Genomic DNA, 7,952 nt, shown 5'->3' on the forward strand with positions numbered 1-7,952 from the left:
AAAGCATGCATCCTTTCCTCACTGGCCCAGCCTGGCCCGCTTTCACTTAGTTTTTTTCTTGTTTTGTTTTGTTTTGTTTTTTTTCAAGAATTCTGCTAGGACTTGAACCCAGGACCTCGTGCGTGCTAAGCATGCGCTCTGCCACTGAGCTACACTCTCCCCTTCACGGAGTTATTTAGTCCTTATTTGTTTGTTTTAAAATAAACCCATGTATTTCGGGGGGCATACATCTCTGCCAGTAGAGATGGATGATAGATATTCTACAGATCTCAAAATAACTGACACATGTACCTCCCAAACTCTGCTAAAATGCGACATTTATTATAGTATCAGAGAAATGTGGGGCACTTCCTGAACAGTGTGTCAGCCTTGTGCCGGGGCTGTGGTAATCTGCACGTATCGCTCCACTTTTAGCCGTGCGCTGCGGAAGTGAGGACTGTTTAGTCATTTCTCATGAATCAGAAGCGCCTGGTCCCACACAGAGCTGGGGCCTTCACGACCCCTGTGGGTGGCAGGTTCTCGTGACCGCAGGGACAAGTCAGCCCTCTCCACTCTTTAACGTTCTTAACAGCCCTACAAAGTCAGCACTGTGGCCCCCATTTTGCAGCAGAGAGCACCGGTGGGGGAGGGCCCTGGCCCCACTTACTGCCCCAGGCTGGACTGAGTGTTGGACGGGCCACCCACACCCCCCACCAACTTCACAAGGGCCAGGATCAGCCTGGGTTGGTCCCCCAGGCTCCCAGTAGCCAACTCACCAAGTTCTGTGGCTGGAGTGGCAGGGCCAGCAACAGAGGAGAGGGGCCTGGGCCTGGACCCACTCTGTGTGATCCCTAGTCACAACATCCTCGCCACTGTGGCCTCCTGACCCTGACCTCACAGCAGCTACGCTGGCTCAGCCCATGGGGACACCCCACCCCCGCAACTGGAAGCCCTCCCCAGTGCCCCCCGCCCGGACCACGGCCAAGCTCTCCCAGGACAGCTAATAGCATTTATGGGCTGTAATGATCAGTTTGCTGGTCCCCCCCTTCCACTGCGAGGGAGTCCTGCAGGCAGGAGGATGGTTCTTCATAGAGTTTGGGTGAAAGAATGACTGCCGACTGGGGAGCCTGGAAGGCTGGCAGGGACTGTCTGGGGTGCAAGCTGGGTCCACCCTGGAGCTCCCTCCCACTGTCACCCCTGTGTGGCTCTTCAGGCTCGGCAGCCCCTTCACCTGTTGGGTGGACACTGTAAGCTGCCCTGGGGCATCCAGGACAGGTTTGGGAAGCAAAGTGGGCAGGACTGATGCCCAAGTGGATGTGAGGAGTGGGTGGAAGGAGGAGGAGGCTGCCATGACACCCTCTTTGGGAGTTCTGGCTTGAATGTCCTCGTGAATGCTGGGAGCACAGTGGGAGCACAGGATGGGGAGCAGACATGGGGCAACATCTGGGCAGGGAGTGGGTGTGAAGAAAGCATATTGTTGGATGAATGCATGAGTAAATGGATGAGCAGATGAGTGGTTGGAGGAGGACAGAGGCTACTGGATACAGGGCCAGGTGGGTTCTGCCAGGTGAGCCAGGGGTGAGGGAAGGCAAGGATGCAGGAGAGAGTGAAGCCGGGATGTGGGGCTGAGTGGCCAGATGGCGACAGGTGATCTGCTGTGAGCCTGCAGGCTGAGAAGCAGGAGTGGCAATCAGAGAGCAGGACCCCTGGGGACAGATTGGAGAGGGCAAGTGTTGGTGAAGACCAAGCAATATAGGGACAGCCATGGTAGTGGCAGGCAGGGGTGGCGTCATCAGAAGGAAGAGGCCAAGGAACAGACAGGCCAGATGGGGATGAAGCATCCTTTGGGATGGATGCTAACGTCACCAGGTGGTGGGGAGCAGGTGACCCAGCATTAGAATGGGGTGACTGCAGAAGAGAGGAGATGGGAGGGGGTAGAAAAGGGATGAAGAGGAGAACCCCCACACACACACCCCTGGCCTGTGGAACCAGGGTTGGGGAGACAAAGCAGCCTGGGCCTGGAGGGCTCCCAGCCCCCCTCACTAAAGCTCTGCCACTCCCTACCAATACCAGTGCCTGACTTCATCTGGGACGTGAGGGTGGTGTGGCCACCTGGGACCACTGCTCCCCTGCCCCACCCTTCAAGGGCAGGCGACACCCTTCTCCCTGGACTGGGAGCGCCCCAGGAGCCCTCCCAGCCCCAGCCTTGCTCTGTAGCTCCTCCTGGAATGTTTCTGCCGCCCGCCCCAATTCAAGCCTGCCCTACAAGGGCACCCAAACGCCTCCCCTTCCCTCAGGGCCTCTCCTGGGGGCCAGCCCAACGCCCGCCCCGCCCCTCCCTTTGGCCCCCGGCTACCCTTCCGCCCATCCTCACGGTGGGCAGGCCTCCCGTCTTCTGTCGAGGAAAGCTAAGCTCCAGAGGCCCGAGGTCATGTGCCCTTCTGCTTGGCCTAATGCCAAGGCCTTTCCACCCAGGCCTCCCTCCATGTCCCCTCCCGCCACGCGGATATGGGGACCACCTGCAGGTCCGGAGCTCTGCCGCGCTGGAGCATGAAACCCACCCTCCTCGGCCTCTTGGGGCCCGCGCGCCGGCCCGAGGGTGTCCGCGGCGGGCACGGACTGCTCCCCCACCGCATTTGGGCTCCCAAAACCGCCCGGAGTCTTCGAGGGTGCCCTGGCACCCCGATGCCGCGCACGCGCGGGCACCTGGCCCGTACCCGGCCTGGGACTCGGTCCCGGCCCCGCCCACAGGAGCGGCCGGAGAATAGCGCCCCCCGCTGGCCGGGCTCCACGGGAGCTGGAGACGCGGAACTGACAAGGCGGCGGCGGCGGCGGCGGCGGCGGCCTCGGAGAAAGGCCCGGAAGGAGGCCGCGTGGGAGGGAGGGCTCGGGCAGAGCCGGGGCGAGGGGGAGAGGATGGAGGAGATGGTGGGCGGGCAGCCCTGCCAGGGAGCGGTGGACAGAGCTGGAGAGGGCTTGTGGCCACCAGGTCCCGCCTGTGTCAAGGGATCTAGTCCATAAGCAAGGAGGTGATGCGAGGGGTCCTGGACCAGGTCCCTTTCCGCCAGGCACATTTCCTCAGAGACCTGCACTCCCTACCCCTCTCCTCCGCCCCTTCCTTGCTTTCTTTCCTAGCGCTTCCCGTATTTCTTTTATGTTCTTCTCACGACTGGTGTACTAGATGTAGTGGAAGTTCCATCAGTGCACTTCCACTAGCACCTAAAGCAGAGCCCCCACACTTAGGTGGTGCTCAGTATTTGTCGAGTGAAAATCTGGGAATTCAAGGATAGGGAAGCCTTGGAAATGAAAAACTCCAAGGAGGTGAAGAGAGGTTGGAAAAGTAGGTCAGGGCTGAGGCTTGGGGTTTTCTTGGGTAGGGACCGGGGAGTCACTGTACTTCTGGGTTGGTTGGTGAGTCTCCCACGCTGGAGATTGGCCCAGTAGCTACCAGAACGAAGAGCTGGAAACTGATGGCGGTGGGGGATCCCTGAGCCAGATCCAGGACCAGGAGATGCCCTGTTCTAAGAGCCAGAGTGGCCTCGGTGTCCCGCCACAAACAGGGACCACGGCTTCTCTGAAAGGGCGCTGGAGATGAACTCAGGCTGAGGGGCCCATGGAAAGCAGAGTGCAATGGAAGCCAGGTAGCCCTGGGTTGTGAACTGCAGCTGCCCAGACCTTCACCAGTGACCCTCCCCCATGACATAGAGTAATCTATGGAATTCCTCCAAGGGCGGTTTGGAGGAATAACTGAAATTCAGGTGTTCACCAATGCTTAGCATGGTCCCGGGCACAGTTCAGTTCTCAACAAATGTTTATTAGAGCCAGGTGGAGATACGGGCAGGTACAGAGGGACACCGGTCTGTTATCTGGAGGTGCCCACAGAAGGCAATCCCTCAGTGACCCCAGTTCCTTCCCATCTCATGTGAAGATGCACACACTATTTTTTTTTTTTTTTGCACACACTATTTTTGACAAAAGGTAGCTCCTCAGCTCAGCTCTACCTCGGACCTTCACTCAGCAGTTCTGGGCCTCATGAGGGCCTGGACGTGCCACCTCAGCATCATTGTCAGCAGCCCCCTCCATCAGTAGCCAAGAGGAGGTAAAGTCACATGACTTAAAGGAGAGAAATAATAAACCTTCTGCAGCACATCAGTCACCAGGGCCTGGCTGGGGAGAGGAGTGGTAGGGCTGGGGGGGAAGCAGTTTGTTCTCTGAGTTTTGCTTTTGGCCAAATCCTATCTAGCTCTCAGTATATTTCATCCAGTTTTAAAGAGACTATTCCAGTTAGTAAGTTTTTCTTTTTGGCACAAGAGCTCCCAGAACAAACACTGAGGATCATGGGCCCAACTGCATGAGAATTTCACTTGGCTGTGCTTCCTGCAAAGTGGGTGAGGTTCTCATTAAAACTCCTCCTGGCCCATTAGTCCATCTTGGAACTGAGGTTATGTTAAGGAAGCATTTCTCGCTGGTGAGACTGAACTCTGGGAGTGTCCCTCCCTGTGCCAGAAGGAAACCCATGAAGATCTGCCCTGGGCAGTCCAGGCAGCCTGCAGACCAAGCAGGAGCTTACAGCCAAGTATACTATGTAATGAAACTCAGGAGAAGAGGCAGCTTAGAGAATTGAGGAACAAAACAAGAACCACAGGCATTAAAAAGCTTAACAACATTATGCGTTTATTATATTTTATAGAGCCATGTTACACATGCTTGGTGCTTCAAACTGAGTTATTGTTAAATGTTTTTCTGGATGCAAAGCCATCTGATGCTTGATGCGAATGCCTTAAATACTATAATATTTCTGCATCTATGACCTATGAGCTAAGGAAAAACCAAGGACAATTCCAGAAATGGCAAAGAACATTGAAGAAAAGGATGTACATGAACCGCAATGCTAAGTCCTTGAGCCAGGGCCTACAGAAGTTACCAGAAAGTGAATAAAACCAGAATTGTTCTATGAATATAGTTTGACCAATCACCATCTGTAGATAAGAGAGCCTCATACCAATTACGGATGTTGTAGGAAAAAGGTTACCGTCTGGTACGGATGCCCTGTCCCACTCCGTGATGTATGCTGACATTACGTGGCCCCCAGATAGAGCAGCGAACAGAACACAGCACAGCAACGGGCCCCTCCTTGTGACACCGCAATGCTGTTTCTTATGGCATCTGAGTGTCTTTAATGAAAAGCAGTTTGATCAAACTTGCCACTCTGTGGAAAAGCAATCATCGTGCTTTAGATGAACGTGATGCCGCCACACTCACCCTCCTCTGCAGACTCCCAGAATGCTGGCAACATTTCCCGTTTTTATAAGGGGAGCAGATAAGGACGAAGTGTGTCAACAGCATGCCACCTTCCCCTCCCATCAAGTCTCAATCCAGCCCCAGCTTCAAAGACCATCCTCTCGGGCACCCTGCAGCCCACTCAGGCCTGGGGAGGACACCCAGGGCCTTTTGCCACATGCACGCCCACTCGCCAAGGCCCCACCCTCACACTGCCTTCAGGCAACCAGGGAGCCTCAGCACAATCTGGGCAGTAACAGTCAAAGCCCATCAAGGTCAGTTAAGTTGGGAGAAGTCATTCAGTCAAACACTCCTGCCCGCGGCCCTGAGGACCTTCCACGAAGTGGAAGAGCAGACCGTGGAGTGCATGACGGAGCTGTGAAGAAGCAGTTTGGGCCTGGGCCTCTTCCTCTGTTTTGGGGTAAAAGTTTGGGTGCAAGGCCCCTACCGGAACCTGCTGGGCCTGAGCTGAAAGGCACTGCACTTGCACTGGCGCCAACAGGGGCCAGGACAGAGGGCTCTCAATTCAGACAAGGGCCCTCGGAGGTCAGGGATTGACAGCCAGCCGGCAGGAAGCCTGGATGCCTGGGAACCGACATAGCCCTCACCACTGTTATGACCTCTGGGACTGGCGGTCAGATGTCAAGAAAATAGGAATTAGGGACTAATAACATGGCCTTCCTAAGCCATGTTTATCCCAAATCAGGAGTCAAGACACAAGAAGTGATCCATTTTCTGTCTGCAGTGGCGGGTGGAGTACCAGATTTCCAACTCAGCGTTTGGAGGGCCAGGTCTTCCTGTGCCACAGACACAGACCCTGGGATACAGTACAGCAGAGGAGTTCTGCCCGCTTAACGCACCCCAGCAACTGCTAGGCAGAACCGCCTGTCTCTTCAGGCTTCTTGTTGAATGAAGGACTTTCATCTATTTGGGAAGAAATGAACTAGAACTTGGCTTGGCTATTCAAAGGGTCTTACTTTACTCAAATTCAGCAAAGCAACTGACATTTAAGAATGTACATGAAAACCAAATAGGGGGAAACATCTTGATTTTCCTCAAATCCTCAGGCCTTGAATCTAGGCAGAGCACACACAAACACCATATGAAACCAACAGTGAGTTCAATGTCACCTGGAAAATAAATGTCACTCTGGAGTGACAGTTCTTTATACAAATATTATGCTTCCCCCTAAGCCCCCAACTACCAAAAGGGGGAAAAATAATAAATCCAAAAATAGAAAACAACATCTCATTAAATGTAAACTCATCCTCTGGAGTTTTTATATTACATATGCTAGAAACATGCATTTATTTCAGCTCAGATGTAAGAAAATATGTCTATCAGTATTACTTATAAATCAGATTAATCCTCAAGACAATTGACTCACTGTTAGAACACCATTTTAAATTTTAGTGAATTACTTCTTTAGCAAAATTATAAATTCTAACCACAAGCAAAATGGGTTTAAGTTACACCCAACGAGAACTACCTCTACTCTAAGCTGTCGCTCACTTGTCAGCCTCCTACACTACTGCTGTGAGCTGAGAGTGCTGTATCAGCGAGGAACTTGACATGAAATTTTCTTCAGACACCAATTAAATTCCTTTCAGAAATTAACTCTGCAGATTGAGAGAAGACACGTGAACAGAGGGAGAGTCAAGGGGAGTGATGACTATTGCACTCAGAGAGAAGGGGACAGAAGAGATGACCAAAGGCGTCCCCCTAGGGTCAAGGCACAGAGGGACCTCCCACTCAGGAGCCTGGCTTCTGTCGGTCACGGCATGGCTCTCCAGGCTGCCAGGGAGACCTTCCCATGGCATAAATCTGATTGCTGTGGGTCCCGGGCAGTGGTCCTGAGGACAGCGCCAGGGCCAGGCTCCAGGGCAGCACAGCGCTGGGCCAGGGTGATGCGGCCCAGACTGGTAATACAGCCACTGAGGGACTGCTCACCTGATGGTGGGGCGGGAAGGGTGGGCACTCACACCACAGGCATCAGTGGAGGCCTCTGCCCCAGGTCTAGTCAAAGAACCACACGTCCGCACTAGGGCACTCCATTCTGAAGGGGACCTCCACCGTGGGCTTACCTCTCTCCTGACTACCAGATACAGCAAAGCCTGGCTTATCCAGACAACACCTCGGGTCTTCTGATTTAACTCAGTTCCATCAAACTACTCAATGGATAACAGATTCTGAACAAATAAAACAAAAAGTGTCTCAAGTTAAAATTTTCATTTATGATTCAGAAGGCACTTCAAAATTCCGGAGAGCCACAGGGTCACTGTTACTAGGTCACCAATCCTCCTGTACAGGACCGATGGAGAAGCTGTAAGAGATAGGGCTTTTTGACCTGACAGTGTCCTGGACATCTTATAAATGAATCTCTGATATTAGCTAGTTTGTCAATTACTTTGCAAAGTCAAGCATACAGCACAAAGACACACAGTATGTCTGCATTTTGAATAAATGGGATTTTGCTGTATCATGGCAGCTTATAAAATAGTCTCATGAGTCTGTTATTTGACTCTAAGTAAAATCCAAAAATTATAATTGTACATTTAAGAGGTCACGATGTGAGAGGTAAAGTACTCACTGAGTACAATTTTCTTTATAACCTAATCACCTTGCCAATCTGCACTCAGTATCCACTTAGAAGCACAAAAGCAAGCTACTGGCGCCCAATTGCTGCAATGTGC

The sequence above is a fragment of the Camelus bactrianus genome, chromosome 6 (genome assembly GCF_048773025.1).
Source record: "Camelus bactrianus isolate YW-2024 breed Bactrian camel chromosome 6, ASM4877302v1, whole genome shotgun sequence".
Lineage (NCBI taxonomy): Eukaryota > Metazoa > Chordata > Mammalia > Artiodactyla > Camelidae > Camelus > Camelus bactrianus.